This window comes from Podarcis erhardii, assembly GCF_964252035.2.
Source record: "Podarcis erhardii genome assembly, chromosome: 2".
In the NCBI taxonomy this organism is placed as follows: Eukaryota; Metazoa; Chordata; class Lepidosauria; order Squamata; family Lacertidae; genus Podarcis; species Podarcis erhardii.
In genome coordinates, this window is record NC_138498.1 from 72,252,731 (window position 1) to 72,274,094 (window position 21,364).

The following is a 21,364-nucleotide window of genomic DNA, read 5'->3' on the forward strand; positions in this document are numbered from 1 at the left end:
GGCCAAGATGCATGCTAGCACCAACTGGGAAATCTTGAGAGCAACCACAGCACCTTTACTATATGTTGTTTTACCCAGAACACCACTTACAGAGAATGATCACCACAAGGTTTCCTATAGAACAAGGGGTTTCTATGACATTAGTCCTTAAAGCTTCAATTTGAAGACTGAAGAGTAGAGAGCTGTTGATCCAGCAGCTTGAATTAATAGGAAGAAAGCAGGAAAAGACCCTAATGACTGTGACCCCTGCACAGTAAATCAGTATCTTACAAATGCAGGCTGAATGAGAAGAAAAGCATTCCAGATTTCTTTTGATACAGAGCAGTCCAATTCAGGGATCTTCAGTGTTCTCATGCACCTTCGGTGTTGTCATGTGTCTTAGGTGCCTACAGATGAAGGGTGCTAGTGCACAAACCATTATATATTGACAATCCATTGCAGTAAACATAACGGATTTCAGTGCCTTCAGCATCCTTTTTGTTCATTCCTTATTATGCCAGAAAAGGCACTCAAGCAATGCACCAGTGCTGCAAAACCAGAGGATGCTTTAATGATGGGCACTTTGAACTTGCTGAGTTTTCTGTGAAAATTCAAATGCAGAGGCCTCAGAGTTTTTGAAACATGCAAGCACGTTACATATACAAGTTTGTCTGCCTGGCAAGGAGAGAACTGCTGGGAAGTTAATATGGAGCATAGGTTCTCTTAAGAAGCACTGACTGGCGCACGGTGAGCCAGTCAGTGCTCCCACTTTAAAACATTAGCAAGGCCCTTTGTAAGGAAGCTACTGTTGCAGACCGGCAGAGTGATCAGACTAGAATTATGCACTGAAAATGCCAAATTCTGCAACCATAAAATCCAAACAGAAGGTTAACAGGGACTATGGGAATAATCACAGAATTAATTAGCATTATTTATCCAGGCTACAAATCTTCTTCTTCTTTGGCGATCATTCATAGCCGAGTAAAATTGTCTTCCAGGAACACAGTCTTAACAGTGAGTCCGTAGGTGACTGTGGAGGCCAATTCTAGATTCACACGTCCTTCCACAGTGGGGACATAGGTTTCCGGGTGGGAGTTGATCATGGTATGGGTTTGCCAAACGTGCCTTCCTCTTAGCACCTTTCGTCCTGAATTTGAGCGTCTTCAAAGCCCACGACACCTTCGGTAAAGACTGTTCTCCAACTTGAGCACTCGCAAACCAGTGTTTCCCAGTCGTCTGTGTTTATACTACTTTTTAAAGATTTGCCTTGAGAGAGTCTATAAACCTCTTTTGTTGACTAATGGAGCACATGAGGATCTATGCAATGCAGTAGAAGGGAAGGGGGCAAATGCACAAAGTGAGGCAGTTCTACTTCATGAAAAGTGGGACACTTATCAGAAACCATCTTAAGGTTTTAAAACCACCTGGGGTATGTGTGTGTTCCTGGCTGGATCCTGAATCCCTTGATTCTGAGCATGGCCAAACATTTTGTGATCCCTTTTGTACAGATGAAGAATAGGAACGGATCTGAACACCCTGGCCACAACAGGTTTGTGCTGTATTTTAATGTATTATATTCCTATTGCATTGTATTTTCAACTTGTTATTTTTATCCTGTGAACCAAGATTTCTGTATAAGGTGGCATATAAATCTAATCAGTTTAAATAAACTTATGGAATAATCATTACTGAGATAGCTTAAAGGAGGCATCCCCAAACTCGGCCCTCCAGATTGTTTTGGGAATACAATTCCCATCATCCCTAGCTAACAGGACCAGTGGCCATGGATGATGGGAATTGTAGTCCCAAAACATCTGGAGGGCTGAGTTGGGGGTGCCTGGCTTAAAGCCTGAAATATGCCAATTATGACAAAGGGCCACATTCTCTGCTGCAGAGTAAGCGCTTACCCATGAAAGCTCATGCCACAATAAACCTGCTTTCAAGACACCATGTGTCTCTGTCAGCAAGGAGATCAATGAAGCCTTATTGACTAACTACTAGGTTTTAATTTGGTGGGTGCATGGCTGGAGGGGGATGATGCAGGTTCTTCACACCCAACTCTGCCAATATGACTCTGGTCAGAAAATTCACTGGGCTGGGCTCATTCTGCAACCCCTTTAAACCGAAGATCTGATTGTATCACACACATTAATTCATCTGTTATATGACTGCTGGAGATTACACATATTGCAAAAACAGGAAGCAACAGCCACAGGCAGGGTGAGAATTGCATAAGTTCTTCAGCTAGGATACATGATCATGCGTACAGTCTCTCTCAATTTCAAGCTAACACAAGCCCTTTCCCCTCCCCTCCCCTTCAATTCGGGACTACATTCCAGTGAGAATTCTCATCCTAGTTAGCTCAGAAGCAAAGAAGAGATGACAAATAACACTTTGCAAATGGCTTAGAGATGAGAAAGGCTTCCTAACTAATGTTAAGAAGCACAAATCTCTGCTCTATTAAAGTGTCAACAAGACAATTTCCATGTAAACACAGCTTCCCAAAGCTCTGCAAATCACAAACATAAATATGCAAAGCTTAAAAGTCTTTTATATTATTATGAAGCATGCTGTGATGGGTCATAGGGGGTTGTTTGTATGCTCAAACTGAATAGCGCTTTGAATCAAAAGTATATATTTGCTAGTTTGGATTCAACAGAGGATCCTTGTGGACCTCAGCAACTGTAGCCTTCCAAGGACGGCCTCTGCCCATATGAACTGACCCGGACCCTACAATCATCATCATCTGAGGCCCTTCTTTGTGTACCTTGGCGGGTGGCAACACGAGAAAGGGCCTTTTCTGTAGTGGCTCCCTGTTTGTGAAATGCTCTCCCCAGGAAGGCCCCAGGTGAAAAAATTCCTCTTCAGCCAGGCCTTGGCTATTAAAACAATCTATCACCTTCTAAATGTGTGTGTGCGGGTTGTTATTATTATGTTATGCAATTTGTTTTTCTTGTGTAAACCATCTTCTGATCTTTGGATGAAGGGTGACATATAAATTTAAAAAATAACAATTTAACAACAACAACAACAACAACAGCCATCCATCTCCTGCTGCCCTCAGCAAGATACACAGTCACATTAAGGAAGAGGAAACCATGCTATCCTTTGGACAGGGACCTGCCCTCCTTGTTTTGATTCTGAAGCTTTGTAAGATACTAATTGGGTATGTTGTTACTAATGACCATAGTGTTTAAAAAATATTATTACTAATATTTATATCTATTTAAAGAAAGAATTGCACAAGTTCCTGCCCAAAAGCTCACGATCAGAGCAAAGGTGACAAAAGAGGTCATAAGATAGAATAGGAAAACAGGGCTATCTTTTTACATTTACAGGCATACTTAAAGGCAGCTCATTCTTCCTTCTCCCACCAAAGCTGCCCAGCATATGAAATTATGCCCCCCAAAATAAATTAAGGTCTAACTTCCCTAGTTCTGACAGGTTGGTTCCCCCCCCCGAAAAAAGTGCTCAAAAGGGACGCCAAACAGCTGCAAAATTCTGCAGCACAGCAACCTGCAAGTGGCAAACCAGGAATTATAAACTCTAGGGGAGATTCACCCAGTGAGCCTCATCAATGGAAGCCCCATTTCAAGCACTTCCACTTGTGGAATGCAGCTTCCCCACCTCCCCCTGAAACTGGCTCTGGGGGCATTGAGAGAACCCCCAGAACAGTTTGTGGGTGTTGGAGGATGGGGATAATTCCATCAGGGTAAGTGGAATGCTTTCGCAGACAGAACCTTCATCACAGCACAATGTTGAATTCCAGGCCTTCTGCTATGCCACACCTTCTTTGTCCTGTCTATTTAGTAAGTAAGATCTATCAGCTGACATCTCCAAACATGCCCACTTCAGGTGTTCCTTGCATTGCCAAATCTCACTGAAAATTGCCAAGTATCAGGCAGCTGACTGCCCAATTATTTTTAGGTTCTTCAGAAATCTCAGCTAGTGCAAGCAATGTCTCTAAGCGCAGTAGAATCCAGAATGAAGCAAGCGAGTTGCCGGGGGCGGCAGGAAGAGAAACACCCTTTGAACAGCAACAAGTAAACCTCATGGCAACCAGTGAGGTCTACACTAATGAGCTTACAAGCTTCTGTTAACAGACAAACCCTCTGCTTTCTCTCAGTTTCCAGTACATGCAATTACAAATCACAGAGCCAGGCAAAGGAGAGGGGTATGTGTGCGTTATCACTTCACACATGCGCATGGACACTTCTCCCCAAGTGGTTACCTGGAGCGCAAGGGCACGATGTGGGCTCCCTTCTCAATGGGCTTTCACAACAAGACATGCATGCACATTTTCTTAGAGTTGTGCTTCTCTCTTCCAGCCCTACTCTCACTGAGTAACCAGGGGACTTGCCAGAAGTCACACCAATGTAGACAATGTGGTCCAGGGCCAGTCCAAGTCAGAGTCTGAGCAGACAGGGTGCATGACAAGAGGCAGGGTCAGAGCAGTCCATGGTCTGGCTTAGCATAGGCCTGACATGCAGATACTTAGTGAGGGAACACTTTCACATGATTTTATCCCTGTGCCGATAAAACCTTCACCTGCTAATTTCCCTAATCTTATGCTGTTATTAAGGGCACAAATGGAGAATGTGTGAAAAATTGGTAACCCAAAAATATGTGCAGTAAACAGCCCTATTCCTCCAAATCTTCCCAAAACAAAGCTAAGAAAAACCCCAAGTTACCTAAACTCTTGGTGAGTTTTAAATTTCCCCTTTTTATTATTTTATAGATATTGTTACATTTCATTTAATGAGGAATCTTAATCTCTAATAGGCAAAAATAGATAAAAGCATTTATGTAGGGAACAGTGGGTCACCTGTAATATAATGGGTTTTAAAATAGCTCTACCTTACTGTAATATTCTGCTTATGTTGGTATGCTCTGCCTTGAGGAATCTCCACCGAAAGGCAGGTTATACTTTTGTGGATAAAACAAACTATGACTCTCCTGACCTGTGAACAACTTGCATACAAACCTTTACATATGCAATCAATTACTATTTCCAAGCAACTATAAACAGCTGTTGGGAGAGCTGGGAAATCCAATTTTGAAGGACCAAACTACACAATCCATAAGAGATTTTGGATTCTTAGTAATGACTTTGTGCTGCTTATCTTGAAAAGATCCACAATATGAGAGCTTTTGCAGAATGCAAGAGCAAGAATAGGCGCACTTTCTAAAGCATTATGTTACAATGACTTTGCTAACTCAGGAAGCAAACTGGAAAGAGAATCGTCATAAATTGGCACACTTCCTGGATTTGCCCACACATTCAAACCATCTGAGCAGCATGTGCAGAAAGAGCTCAAAAAAGATTTCAGTGCTTTGATGAAGCTGACCAAACCATTGCACTCCTGGATCCACTTCCTCCAAATGTACCAAGGAAGACAGAATAATTTAGTCAGGATATTAAGAGCAGCAGTGAAGCCACTCACCATCACAATAAAACTCTCCCAGGAAACTGTTATACTTGCAGAGCTCAGAGGCATAAAACAGACTGTAGCTCAGATCACGCAATACGCAAAATAATGCTTTTTGACTCTGTACGGACAAATGCAACACTTCTGGCCTGCACACAACCTGAATGCATTTACTGTGGAAAGGTTGATGGAGGGGGAGGAAAGCCAAATGTCAGCTTTCTCTGACTTGTATAGTGGTATGAAAGAGAAACCTGGACAACTAAAATAAGCTGCATGGGAGTTTTCATAATTAGTCAGATCATCAGCCTTCCATTCTTGAGAAATCCTACAGAGATGTAAGGGGGGATGGCAGCCCCCCAACTTCCCTTTCCTTGGCAGAAGAGCTAGAGGTTTGTGATCTGCAAGCTGCCCTTTTGCTTGATTTCTCCCTGCACGTAGCTGCTGTAACTGCAGATACTGTCAGGCAGCAGATGCTACACTCAATTACTGCACAGCACACAACAGAATAATGGAACGGTTACACTCCCCCTCCTCTTCCCACTGTTTAATTTATTAAAATATCCTGAAAAGAGAATGGTGTGTTTGTTTGTTGTTTCTGATCACAGTTTTTATTAGCATCGTTTGAACGATTTTGACCAAGACATTTCATACTCCTTTTACATCTCTTTTCCTTCAAAAATGTCAGGTCTCTGCTGCTGAAGATGAGAAACGTTGGGTGAATCAGGATGTTGCAGTTAACTATCAAACACATCGTGCAATCTGCTTAAGCCACCCATTCAACACTGCTAATGGCACCCTATCTCCACTGAGGAGTGCTTTGAAAAAATAAATTTGAAAGCAATTCAACCGTACACTGACACATCTGAATAATTAAGACACGCCAAACAAAATGAAAACTAGGAAATCAGTGCTTCCCACTTGTCTTTCGGAAAGCAGAAAGAAAGAAAAAATGCCAAACATTCTTAAATCCTATGAAGTGGAACCCTGGATGGTGTATCTTTAAAAAAAAATGTACCAGTTAGATTCTGATGGTGTTTTGGCTGTGAATCTCCCCTCATTCTGCCCAAGGGAACTAGACAGAATGTTAAAGCATCTTGATGACTGTATTTCTATCAATTAAGGGTTGTATGGTCCTCCATTTTTTATGACAGTCTTGGAAGAGGAAGCTGGGAGACATGAAAGAGTATAGGAAATATGGGAGGAATTCAACATAGCCCTAAGGAGATCACTCCATCAGCAGAAGCATTTCTTGCTTGCCTGGTGGAATCATCTCTCATCTCCTCTGTTAGCTTTGTTCTGGGAGTTCTCCTGACCTACCTTCCCAGAATCATTGGGGGGGGGGACCCAGCTGTGCAAATGGAACACATTGGGTGGGCTTCTGCCAAGAGGACTGGTTAGCTGAATCTGGTCCATCATGCTTTATATCCGGCAGGAAAAGAAGGCCGGAGTCCCAGCCTCGCTTTCTGAAAAGGAAGCCTGGTTAGCCAGTGTTCTTTTTACTCTCAACCATTTGAATATTTCCATACAGGATCATACTCCCAGCCCCACTGGTCCGCTATAAAATATTACCCTCCAATGAATGGAGTGAACCAGTGAAATTGATTACGTGGGGAAAGGGTTATGCTGCAGTTTCTACTCCACAGGGTGCTCGCTGGGTTCCCGCACGCTGCGTCCGCCTCCATCATGGCTTGGCAACAGGCTCTGCAGAATCCAATACCGCAGTTCGACGGTCAGCTGCAGATCACCCAGGATGCGACGCCCGGTCCCCCCAGGACTCGCAAGCGGGGAAATCGTAATGGACCAGTGACGTGGGGCCAAATAAAATCACTCTCACTTCAAGCTGAACAGTTCCGAAGGGAACAACAGTTGGAAGCAAACCCTGCTAATTTGCTCTTGTGTCTCATATCATGCCTTAACATAAATTCCATGATACTGCTCATTTTCAGTGTTTTGCTTTTGCCCCTCTCTGCCTCCGCTCCTAACAGCGGTGATTCCACACCAATAAATGTGTGGGAATCTTTTGCAAAAACCCTTAATGTTTCTTCCTTTTGCCTCACCCAGCAGGTATCCATTGGTGAAATCCTTGGTTCTTGCCTTATCCCTGTTTGTCACGATCCCTTTGATATACAAAATGACACCTGGTGGTTCTCGTCCCTACCCCAAGATGACTCTCTCCGCACCCTTGGTTATGACGGTTACCAACTTTGGGGTAACCAAGTGCGCCGACGCCCACCTTTGGCCATTGATCTATCAACCCCGTACGTGGCTTCCTTTAATGTTACTTGTGCCCGTATGGTGAATTGTACAGAAGCCAACTGTGTGCAAATGGGCGAGGCTAATTTCAATTGTTCTGATTATGTAAATATTTCATATATATATAAATATACAGAGCTGCCTGACGGCTGGTTTTGGTCATGTCCAGGCTTCACGTTTAATTACATTCCTGCAAATATTAGCCATGGCACGCCCTGCTGCTTAAGCCGTATGTCTATTATTTTACCCAAGAAGCATCATTTATCCCGCTCTCGATATCGACGCACTATAGAATTGAATAATGATTGTGATGATTCTGTCTCTCTCCCTAGCAGATCTGAATATATTTCTCTAGCTGTCTCTCTTCTAGGAGTCCCTGGACTGGCTGTCCGGAATAGCAGGAATATTAACTCTTTAGCTTGCTCTGCAGCAAAGGCTCTGAACTTTACATCACAAGCCCTTCATCTTTTGAATAAAGAGCAGAGTGAACTCCAGCATGGCGTCCTGCAGAACCGCGCTGCTATCGATTATCTATTGATGCTCCATCATTACGGATGCGAACAAGTGGAAAACATGTGCTGCTTTAATATCACTGACAATTCTAAGGCTATCCAAAAACAAATCTCTCATTTGCAAAATCTCACACATCACATCAAACAAGATGTTGGTTTTCCTGCTTTCTGGGATTCTTTCACCCAGTGGCTTACTGCTTGGCTGCCAAACTTCACTTGGCTTCGTAGTCTTTTTCAATATGCCATTGTTATTATATGTATATTAATTTTGTTTTGTTGCTTCCTCCAATGCATTCCTGGCCTCATAAGTCTTTTCTCTCGGCTTCTCTCTCCCCCTCAGCCACCCAATAAAATCCTTGCTGCTTATTTTGCAAAATGGCGACACCAACAGTAAACCAAAGGGGAGATATGGGCAGATTTATTTCGAGCATGCGTTGGCAAACCACGTATCTCGTAGTATTTTTTGTCCCATCCTCCCTGGCAAACTTATTTTGGGCATTTGCTGGCACACCACTAATCCCGAAATATTTTTGCCTTATTTACCCAGTACGCCTCGCAAAAAAGAAAAGAAAGGGGGAGATAAAGGGAAGTTTTCCCTCTGCACATAATTGTTGCATTATAGGGAAGCATTGCATCGTTCTCTTTCTACACATAACTGTGGCCTTATGGGAAGCATTGCTTCTTTTCTCTTGCATTCTGGGAACTCTCGCTTATAATCTTTTCTCTGTTTCTGCACACACTGTACGAACCTGTTCCAAACACCAAGACATTCTCTCATCGCTCAGTTCACCTTAAGTTCATGGTGACTTGTTCTCCATGCATAGTCAACCATATCTATAGAACTTGATTATTGTATTCTTTCATGTTATGATCAATCATTAGTAATTGTTTTATGCCATATTAATCTTTAGTTATTATTAATTAGGAGGTTTCATGCTTGTCTAGTCCCAACCTCGTTTCCCAGCCTTTAATCTACCGGTGATTAATGTTCACATGTAATTCCCACCCCTCACATGTAATTCCCGCTTTGCATTTGCATTAACCAATAGGCAATGAGTTTCTTTGTGTTTGTATCAACCAATCAGCCACAAGCACACCTGTGGCAATGTTTGTAATATTCAATAAAAGAGAGTTCCCGGGACTTTCCCGGCAGACGCCTCATGACACCCACTACTCGTCTGTCGTGATTTTCATTCCTACACCAATGAATCTTCATTTCACTTCAAAATCAGAATGAGAGGAGAAAGACAACTTTGGGGAGATGTACCACAGGCACAACGACACTCTGAAAAAGACAATTCTGTCAAAAAGGGGGGGGGTGAGAAAATTGGATTTTGAAGGCAGAAAAATGCACTTTTCTTCAATCTCATGAATATTTCATCTACATATGAATTGAAAGTTTGTATGTTATTTGTCTGGTTTTCCACCCTTAGAACATGGCCAGTCTTCAGGAATGATGGGATTTGGAACATCTGGAGGGCCACAAGTTCCCCATCCGTTGCTTTAAATAATAAAATTAGCTTCCATGGTTTTGGTTTCACCCTGGATTAATGAAAGCTCTTTTGCAGAAGCACTCACAGTTATCAGGACAGAACGGCAAAACTGAAAAGCACTTGGGTTTTTCCTTTGGAGGGTGGGTTAGGAACAGAGAGGAAAAGAACTCCAGGACTCTAAGAGTAACAAATATCTTTTAGTCTTAGGCATGCTTCTGGGCAAGAAACTTTCCAATCAATCAAGTGAATCATTTGAGAACTGCAGCTGAAGAGGTACTTAAAGGTTTATTATTGCTAGTATACCGCACTACCAAAATTGGCTCCTGATTGCACCTCAATGTAATGCCGATCTGATTTCTAACTATTCAAACTGTGATGGAAGTCGTGGTGGTCTTTTATAAGAAGCTGCACGAACGGAGGTAACCAAATGAGGTCACTTCCAACTGGCAAGAAACCAAATGGCTACCTGAGTGTAAGAAACAAAATGAGATTGGATTTATAAAGAGGCCCCTAAATCAAAGGTTTGGCTGATCAAATTGTGAAGAGCTGCAAAGAAGTCTCACTTCTGAAAGAGCAAATTCAGATGTTATGCACAAGTTAAATGTGCAGAAGTCACAACGAAAGAAGGGTCAGGAAAGCTGTGTAACTTCAGTCTACCAGCCCAGCCCGGCCCACTCCATTATGTAGCATGGCAGAGACAATGCAGGCCAAGCTTACAGGATTCTTGTAAGGATTAGTGAAATGATATATGTAAATAGTCTTGAGCACATGGAACAAGCCTAGACCTTGTGATGCACCGACCTGAACACAGCCCACCAGCTATGTGCTGAGGCCGCCAGATGCTTTGCTTCCCCTAGGGTGCCAGTAATTTAGATCAGCCCCTTCATCTCTGAAGGACCGCTTCTTACAAGATGCTTTGCATTCAAATACAGATGCCCAATTACAAAACACAAGCAGACATCATCAATTAAAATGGGTGATCGTGCATACAGTTGCCAATTTCCCTTTAAAAATCCATAAACATTAACAACCACTTCCACGCCCGCCCGCCCCCCGCCACTCACACGCATATTGAATGGGGGAGAACAAACAGGAAGAAAGCATTGGCTTGTACATGTATGGGCCCTACATAGCCAATACTTGTGTTTTGCATTCTAACATCTGTTTCTAAGCTGGGGAGCCGGGGTGGGGTGTGGGGACATTGTGCAGCAAATATTATTAAAGTATACCAACCTATTAATATCATGGAAATAGTGAGGTCCATGGGTCCAAGCATTTCTCCCAATAGAAAGGTCTGCTCAAGACATCAGATAGATAGAAAGACATTGTGCATTTCTTTCTAGCTTTCGAACACCTTTTCTATGAAGCTTCTGGTAGTGTCTGCTAGTGTCAAAAGACAAAATACTGGACTAGGCAGATCATATTCTACTTTTGATATTCTGGACATGTCAGGAACCGGCACTTCTGGGAACCAGCCAATGCCCACACGCCCAACAACGGCCCAGTGCAAATCCCAGAGCCCTTTGGGATGTACTGATAGATCTCTGGATGATTCGCAGTCGATGAGCAAGGCTTTCTGAATTCCATTCAAACAGCTGAGCAGCAGCAGTAGTAGTAGTAGTAGTAGTAGTAGCAACAACAACAACAACAACAACAACAACAGGATATCTCCCTCCTGTCCTCAACTATACTGCCAAAATGAAGAGCGCTTGGGGCAACAACCAGGAGTGGATTTCTGTGAGGAAGGACTGCAAGTTCTATTCAGTCCTGCTACTCAAATTTACCCTGAAACCTCTAGACCCCAAATTCTTTAACTTTAAGTGTATGACTTATGTTCCTGGCTCTGGTTGGCGGCTCTCAGGTTTCTGGTCCAAAACAAAGGAGATCCAACAAGCCTGAAAACCGCCTATTCTTGGACCAGAACAAAGAGGAAGGAAACCGAACCCCGTTGGTCTTGGTCCCATCAGCAATGGTGCAGAATTCACCCACACATAGAAGGCAAGCAAACAGGAACTGGCCATGAGATGGGTTACTTAGGGCAAAGAGCCCTTTGAGGGCATTTTGTCCAAGGGCCCCTGATACCCTGGAGTTGGCACTGATTCATAGGATAGAATCATAGAAGCAACTTATTTGTTGACAAGTGTGTAGCAGGAGCTCTGTGAGGAACTTAGCCCAGCTGGGTGGCTGTTGGCCAGAGTAAGTTCATCCAAGTTCTTTTGGAAGAGGATATGAAGACAACGAATCCTTCCTACTCCTATTTTAAAACGAACAGATAAGTGACTGTGGAAATGCCTACACAAAACATTCTCACCAGCAATTTCAAGGGCAGCATTTGACTGTTAAGCAGCTAAACAGGGAACACGAAACATTATTCACAGGCAGAACAACAGGAACTGAGGGGGTGGCAACTGCGGGTCTCCTATTAAAAGACTAAGTCTTGGCTCACAAACATCTTGGGGAAGCTGTGGCCAGAGTACCCCCAAAGCAGGGTTTTAAGCAAGGGGGGGGGAGAGTTTGTTTTGGTGTTCTGGAGAGATGCCCTCTTTTTCCTAGACCTAAAAGTAGAGAAAAACAGAGGAACGCTTACTCACACCCTCTTCAAGAGTAATACACACATGTGGGTTGCTCGGCTAGGCCGTCAAGCTGGGTGCAAAATTTTAAGAAGTAGAGAGGCCCTTCCGTAGGCAGGCAGAGAGACAAGACATCCAATAACTCAGATCAAAACTCAAACCCCACAAAAAGGAAGACATCACAGGACTTTTACCTTTCTTTGCAGCACCAAAATATGTGGAAACTGCGGCCATTGCAGAGAAACAACTAGCAAATGGTGTTTCTAAAGGTAAGGAGGACGCAGAACATTTTTAAAACATTTGATGGGATTTTATTTCTTATGTGCCAACCAAATTCAGATATACAAAAACTCTCTCCTCGTGACAAATTGTGAATTTGTGGCATCACGTTTTGCTTTTGCTTTTTATACTACCTGATCTCTTATTGTTTTGTATCTGCAACTTTTGCAGTTCTCCCATGTTTTATAATTTTGGTTATGTTCTTTCTTATTTGCACTTTTGATTCTGTATTAATTAAAAACTTCTTGCAAAACAACAACACCACCACCACCACCCCAACCCCCCCCCCAGCAAACAGCCAGGTGCTGAAGTAAAAAGTACACCAGGGCTGAGAACTTCAAGGTGGGTGAAGAGTGTGACTGGTTTTAAACCACATCTGGAGAACAACATTTACAACGAAGCAAACCTGCTGTCTGTCTTTTTCTGTTTGTGGTGCTACCCACTGCTGCATGTTCTACCTTCCCTGCCTATCAAATATAACATCTTCCCAATTCATTTAACACAGCTATAGCAGGGGTGGGGAACCTCACGCTCCAAATAAGGTCCTCCAAACATCTCTATCTAGCCCTCAGGAATCTCCCCTCAACAAATCCCCTCCCCAGACCAACTCCCTCACCGTGGCTGCTTCACATCCTTCCTTACATCCTTATGCCTGCCTGGAATGTGTGCTCTCGAATTCTGACAATGGCTCTTGGCTTCCAGGATGGAGAAAAGCAAAGTTGTGTGTGTACACTAGTCTACTGTATGAGGTATAATTTACACTGGTTACACTGCCTGCTTCTGCCTCTGGCCCTGCATGTGGCCCTCAGAAGCCCATCCAGACAGGAATGTGGCCCTTGGGCTGAAAAAGTCCCCACTCCACCCTGATGTAGAAGAAATGGTCTGTACTGAACAAAAAGCTCATGCCACAATCAGTCTGAAAGAACCACAAAATGCCAGCTCATAAAAAGAAGCAAATTATTACTATGAAATTAGTACGACATTTTCATTCCAGGGATCCGATGAGAAATTTTAAATGCCCCAAGTGGCCGTTCTAAAAAGCAGCAAACAGTTGACTAACACGTGCATCTGTGCGTGTGTGCACATGCGCATGCATGTACGTGCACACACACACACACAATATTTAAATGTCATCACTGATGTTAATGATGCACTTTCTCTTTCAGTCAAGTGGAAACAGAGGGAAGCAAGCAGAACACCCCTCTGGGATCATCCTCCTCCTGACTAGCAGAGTAGAATAGTAAGCAAAAGGTCTCTCCAAACTCTCTATGTCAACCTGCTAGCGCACAGATAAAGCAGCGAGGACTCCTCCACCAAAATTTATTCAGGAGGAGAGATTTATCAGGGGTGGGGCTCACCATTAGGGTTAACGTTAGCAGCAGCAGCAGCACAACTTCTTTCTATTTTTTAAAAAAATAATATTTATTCCAGTTTTTAAAATTACAAAAGAAAACACTAGATTAAGCAAGAAAAAAACAAGACCATGAATACAGACAAGCAAAAAAACAACAACCAGAAAAATACAAACAATTAAGAAAAAAAAGAAAAAAAAGGGAAAAAAAATCAAACCTTCCCATAATTTATTTTCCATTTGCTTATTTCCTTGACCTCCTCAGACCTCCCTTTTTTGTATTCTAGTTCAATTAGATATTTCAGCAAATCCTTTCCATCTTTGTCAGCACAACTTCTTTCTATTTCTCCCCCCTGCAAGGTTTCTTTTTGTTTTGTTTTGTTTTTGCACCACTGGAAGTGTGGGTGGTGGCACCCTGCACAATGCTTCAAATTTAGTGTTGTTCTGGGACACTGTGTGTGTTTGGGGCGGGAATGGCAAATGCCACTGAAACATGGCAAATAATGTTTGAAGACAATCCTGCAGAGATTTTTTGAGACAGGGTGGGGTGGGGGAGAGATCTCAGAAACTCAGCAAAATGTCTTCTGGGAAATTTCAGCTCAGCTCTAAGCAGAAGAAATAAGAGAAACAAGAAGAAGCATCGTCTTCAACCATCCAGCACTATCAGCCTCCTGTGCTTTAGAACTAGCTCTCCCTCCTTGTCCTTCCTAGGAAATGTTGTGGGTTTTTCCTCAACTATCTCTACATACATAAGCATCAATGCACAGGTACATACATGCGCACCCCCCAAAAAAAAAACAGCACCATGCTGTAGAAATGTTGCCTACAATAGATTTGGATACATTTTTCTATTTTTATTTTTTTTACTATTTCTACAGATGTCAGTGAAGATAACTCAAACATCTTGGGTGAGTCATTGGCAGCATTTGCATATAACGCTAAGCCAAATCTCTGGATAAGCCAAGACGTATATGAGTGGCAATCACCCACAGGCTTCTCCTTTCCTGCCAGTTTGCTCATCTCTACGCAAAAGCAGCAAACGAAGCCAGGATCCATGGTTTAAAAGGGAAATAGCTTCCATTTCACAATCTGCACATAACTGGAAGCACCGGGTTAAGTGCTAAACCCAGGCTTGCTTTATTGCTTACTAGAATGAAGGAGCAAGACTTCCGGGTTGGCGCCTCCGGCAATGGTGGAGCTACTCCGATCGGGAGGAACTTGCTCCGTGAAAAGTAGGGTCTGAACTGCCACGGCGAAGGCGGAGACCCACAGAAATCACAGGCGGAAGAAGCCTGTGAACTTGGGATTCGGCTGGCACCATTTGCGCCTCCCCTGTTTTGGGGATCCGGAGCGACGTGGGATGAGTGGCGCGGTGCTTTGAATCGACTGCTTCTTTCACGGAGTGAAGCCGCATTGCTATTGTCAGAGAGCGCTGACTTTTTTCCTGTGGACAATTGGACTTTAAACAACAACCCGTGAGTAGAACGGAAAATTGGATTTTTAAATACCTTAATTTGGCAACGAGCGGGGAAGGTTCAAAACAGGAAGTCTGCCTTCCCTTTTTGTAAATAGACTGAAGCAAAGAGGTTGCAAGCTAAGGTCTTGGAAAGTCTCATGTAAAGGATTAAATTTCCATCGATTTAAACCATTAAACCCCCCTTGGAAGCAGGGGAAGAGGGGGGAAATTGTAGACTGTGCATCCTGCAGGAGAGAGTGATAAAAACGAAATTATCACTGCTCTGAACTCCTGGGAACGGGCTGCCAGCAGATTGACGTTTGGAAGAGTTCATTGACAGTGAAAAACAGTCAGTTAATAAGAGAAATATATTGCTTTCACTGTCCGCTTCTGCATTTTAAAAGGAAGAAAAAGCAATTAAAAAGTAACTGAAAACTGAAACTATTTTACTTTTGGAATTGTGTTGGAAAGGATTGATACAAGTGGAGATTGCTCCCCCCTAGAGGGAGTCTTTGAAACTGTTACAAGAGTTGAGCTGAAACTGTTACAAGAGTTGAGCTGAGGAATCCAGCTGTACGATAAGAATTGTGAGAACTAGAGACTGACCTTGGACTAAAATGTCGACAGATGAGATAATAGTGTCTGCATTTTGCAGCATTTTGTTTTGCTGAAACAGCTTCACAAGAAGATAGATGCTATGGCTACTAAAATTGACATTTCGGGATTAAAAGTGAATACCAACACAGAAATAACTCAGGATCTGGCACAGGAATCTATTTCAACAGGGCAAATCGTTGAAAAGGAGAAGGAGAAAGTTGTTGTCGTCGAACTTAAAGTAATACAAGGGGGAGCCTTAACCTCACAGAGGCAGGTTGAGGGTTACAGGTCGGGGCCCTTTGTGATTGAAACTGGAAGAGGTCAGACTTTGAGGATTGGAGCCTGGCCTGGACTGGAGGGGGAAGGTTGGAGAGATCCCCTTATGCAGGGATCAATTGACATTTGGGACATGGATTTGGGTCAGGAGGAGATTGGAGCTTTGGGGGCCTTTGGATTTGGAGGAACCTTGAAACAAGATTTGAAATATTTTATGGATCCTAGTTTTAACTATGGAAATCTGGCTGACCTGTCGAGATGGAACAAAAGTGCTGTTGGGTCGGAGCTTCCCGAGATCTGCTCTCTAGAATTAAAGAATATGAAGAAGATTGGCAGAAGGGATGTGGAGAAGGGTTAAGAGCCTCGGACATAAGATCTCCAGGTTGATGGACTATATGGAATTGACGGAAAGGACTGGCAGAGGCCGAGACCAGGAAGAGGAGACGGTGAAGAAGATTGGAAAATTTAAAGTCTATATAGGGAAATTTTCTAAAATTTAATGAGGGATAGAAAAATCTTGGAATGGAATTTTTTTTTGGCCTTAGTGGAAATGTTTTAAGAGGTTAAGTGTAAATAGGTATATTAGATTTAATGGGGAATAAGATTAAAAATATTTTAAGATAAAGGATTTGCTGAGATAACGTATAGAAGTGGAATACAAGGAGGGAGGTGAGAGGAGGTCAATGAAACAAAGGAATGAAAGATAGATTATGGTAAAGGTATGATGTTTGTTCTTAAATTGTTTTTGTTTTGTCATGTATAGTTTATGGTGTTTAGATGTTAAGGTTGTGTTTTGTATTGTCTATATTGTATTGTTTCTTTTGTTTTTTCTTTCTTTTTCTTTTTCTTTTTTTGTTTTTGTAAGTTTCAAAAGCAATAAATATCATTAAAAAAATAAAAATGAAGGAGCAAGGTTGCTGTGTGTGAATGTATGCCATTTCAAGGAATCGTGGAATTGTAGAGTTGGAAGGGCCCACGATGGTCATCTAGTCCAACGCCCTGCAATGCAAGAATGTTCTGTCCAATGTGGGGCTTGAACTCACAGCCCTGAGATAAAGAGTCTCATGCTCTACCAACTGAGCTATCCCAGCTTTACATGTGAATGAGGCCCCTACCTTCAGTCTCCCCATCTTTAAAATTGAATGCCACTGACAACCTCATTGGGGTAGGTAGCTGGATGATAAAGATCAAAAAATATTCAATCATTTTGCATATTGGGCATGTGGAATAATGATAGCGAATATAAGAGATATTATCCTTCTGCTACGTGTGGAGTTTGGAAGTAAACATGTTTGCAAAACAAGAAGATCTGGATAATGGAGGCCCCTCATTCTACCAAGCTATCCCCAGGGACATGGTGAAAGCCTACCTTTCATACAACTGTGGATCTTATCTTGATCAAGTCACCTTCCTGCCTCCCCCAAATTCCATTTACTCCCAGGCATGTGGTGTTCTATTTTTATCGGAAGTAGGAGAATCAACAGAATTAACAAGGTTGATCCTGATTCCCAGAGGTCTCCCACTGAGGAAATTGCTTCAATTTGCACTTACGGATTTTTAGCCCCTGCAAGTTCTTCTCAATATTGCCCTTCTTTCGATATACATAAATATCAATACAGGTGCTAATTAAGTAAACAGCTGAAAACTCCGTAACAAGGGGAACTAACAGTGGAAGACTAACCCCGTCTACTCACGGAGTACTGTGGAGATTGCAACCCAGGCAAAGTGGGTACAAGATTGCAGCCTAAAACGGATTAACTCTGATCAGGTCATGAGATGATCCCTTGCTAGCGATAATCCATTGATAAGCGCCATTTATCTGCATGCTTTGTTCACTTGTCTCTATTTCTCCTGTCCCCAGTATTGCCACCTCTGAAGCCAGAGCTCTGATGTTAGACAGAGCCCCTTGTTTCCTCAGCACTGTTTATCAGCCCCAGCTCCTTGTCTGACATTTCCTGTTCACATACAGTCCCTGCTGATCACTGACTCTAGCTTGGTTGCATGGATACTTCAGGCCCAGGCAACTTTCCCATTTTTAGCTCATCTGATTAGCCTAGCAGGCATCCTGTTGCTCTGCCATTTCTCAGGTGAAAACAGTAAAAGGAGAAAAGAAAGATATGTACATATAAGCGGACAAACCCGATTCACCATAGGCCAGCTCTTTGTGGAGTGCAAAACAAATGCATATTTTATAAGGAAATCCCCTTTCCCTTCTCAGATCAATATATCCACACATCACAATATGGTAAAGAGGGGTCTCTGGGGCATGGGGTGTTAGGATATTTCCGTTCCACCTTAAAAGGGAGCAGGCTTTGTGAGTCACAGAGTCTGCGTATTTCCTGTTCACAGGATGTTTCTGTTGTGTCTATACTTTCGTTTTTCTCTCTCTGTGCCTGAGACATTGAAGCAGGCAGTCATGTTTTCTTTTGAATGATACTGCGTTGTCTACGGGAGATCGATGGACGTCCGGAATTGACGTGGGGCCATGATGGACTCTGTCTCCCTGGCAGTATCCCAACATGGGGAAGGGAAGGGAAGCGAAGGGGGATAAGAAGAGCAAGTGTTTAAGTAACATATATCCTCTAACTGATTCTTACTTGGCATCCTGTGCCCTCTCTCCCTGTCCATCCTAGCCTTTGGCCACACCACTTATCTGATCAAATTAAAAGTCACAGCCAGTGGAGGCTGGTCCATAATGGTGAGCAGGTGAGCCCACCAACTTCAACCAGCCCCCACCTGCTGCCCTTCTTTCTTAAAAACAGAGTGGCAGTGGGTACCAGCTTACTACTCCTTAGTAGGACCTTAGTAGGATCCAGTTGTCTCTGCGTATCATCATTGGCTCTGTATCCTGTTGGCCTCACTGCTTTCTGCCCTACCAGCCCCAAGTGGCACCAGCAACCACTGGCCAAAGCTATGAACACCAGGTGTGATTGCCAACTTTACTTTATGAACATGAATGGCAGCCCTGCTTATCTATCCAAGGTCCACTGATAGCCTAGCATACTGCCTCCCACAGTGCCAACCAGACGTCTCTGGAAAACCCAACAGTAGGACAAGAAGTCAACAGTACTTTCTTTGGCTGCTTCCATCCGGAACTGGCATTCAGTGGTGAACAGAGGAATCTGCCTTAGGCAGAGTCTGGCCACAGGTGCTCTTGGTCCAGTTCTGCCTATGCTGAATGGCAATGGCTCTCCAAGGATCCAGACACAGGTCCTTCCAGCCTGACTACCTAGAATCCAGAGAACTGAACTTGGTACCTTCTGCAATCTAAGCATGCAATCTACCACTGAGCTATGGTCTTCCACAAGATTGCATGGCTGCTTCCCCATTCCTTACTCTACAATGGTCCCCTTTTGTCTGATACATTGCACGAGGCACATTTGAGGGGAAACCCCACCCTCCAAACATCCTGATTTCCAAGAAGCAGTCATGCTTGCTTCTCGCTTGCCTTTGCAGAGCCCCAGCTGGCTGAGTGTCAATAGCTAAGCAGCTGACCATTGTGAGGTCAAGGCAGTCAACCTCCTCCACCCCCACCCCTTTTCAACCTTACAAACTGCAACAACAAAAAAAGAAAAACAATGCTCTTGGGTTGGCTGTTGGGCTAGAATGCTTGGGCCACGTGTCCAATACTGGTTTCAGTCTGTCTTATAGAGTTGTAGAGTTGGAAGGGACCCCAAGGGTCACTGAGTCCAGTGTTTCCCAACTGGGGGCCATATGGCCCCCTGGGGGCCCCAGAATATTCCAAGGAATATGGTGAAAATCGTGTAAATGGGGGGGCCAAAACATGAGGCTAGGGGGCCACTGATGAAAGTGAGAAGTGAATAATGGGGGCGGGGCAGGTTTTTAAAAAATCCTGACTGGCTGGCTATCCACTTGGCCAATCACAAGCGTGTAAGGGGGCAGCCCATCAGGGCCTAACACTCCTTTTTGCCAAATCCATTTTCTTGGAGTAGTCCTGGTTTGTTTCCAGTGGGAGAGAGTGATTGCCGAGGCTCCTGTTTTGACCAGTACAGCCCGTGATCCACAACCCTCAGGTCAGGTACGTGCAGTGGTGGGATGGCAACGGGAAGGGATGGGCCAGCCAAAGCTGCTTGTGGCAGCTGCCAGTGCTGGGCCCGGTGGCAGCCTGGGCTTGACTTTGCAAGGTGGATCAGGGCCTTCGGATGTTCCCAAGGGGCGCTCAGAGAGCACAGGAAGCTACCTTACAATGAGTCAGATCTATCTGGTCCATGTAGCTTGGCGTTTACTACACTGACTGGCAACGACTCTCCAGGGTTTCAAACAGGGGTTCCCATGAAGGCCCTATCAGCAGATGCAGGGGACTGAACCTGGGACCTTCTGCATGCAAGGCGGATGCTCTCCCACTGGGCTATGGCCCTCCCCCTAATATTCATTCTTGTGAAGCCAAGGTAGTTGACTGAGAGAAGCAGTGATGTTGTTAGCGAACAAGACCTTAAGTGACAGGGTAGGAGCACCCCAGTCCTAGGAACAGAAACAGCAGGCTGGGAAACAAATAAGAGAGACAGTTGCTGCCTTCGCACCCTGATTGTGGGTAGGCCAAAACAGAATGCTGGATTAGATAGCCCCCTTGGTCTGATCTAGCAGGGCTCTTCTTAAGGCCACATGTGCCTTACATACTAATGGCAGCTAAAACTGAAGCACTGCACCTGGACTTGGAGGTTCCATTTAGCTATGACGACTGATGGCCATTGACAAACCTATCTTCCATAAATTTGCCTGATCTTCTTATAAGAACAGTTCAGAATCTAATGGGGGGGGGGAGGCAGCAAGTCAATAGTAATCAAAGCCATACAGTTGGAAATATTGCGCTAGCAAAAAGCATGTGCATAAATACAAAAACCAAGAGATCAAGTTCCCTGTCCATTTTTTTGCAAGAGAGCAACACTCTAGCACACCACATTTTGCCAAGGAAGGCAGAGCAGAAACTCAAGTAATTAACAAGCAAAGGGAAACTTCCATCAGTGGAAAGGCCTTTAAAACAAGCATGCTGTGCCTGGGGCTAAAGTGCAATCAGGTGCAGAATGCCTGTGGTGTGGACAGGTAGTGGCAAAGGCTCGGGTCACAGAGTTACATGACGGCGTGATCCATTCAGTCTTCGTAAACTAGCTTGGGAGTGGGTGGGAAGCATGCTATTTTCTACTCCTAACC

At 43.7% G+C, this 21,364-nt stretch overlaps 1 protein-coding gene across 1 annotated transcript in view; it reads right to left on the bottom strand.

Annotated features, from left to right (window-relative positions):
* GNAI2 (G protein subunit alpha i2) overlaps positions 1-21,364 on the bottom strand; it is a 126,141-nt gene that overhangs the window by 22,108 nt on the left and 82,669 nt on the right. The gene's annotated exons all lie outside the window — the stretch shown is intronic.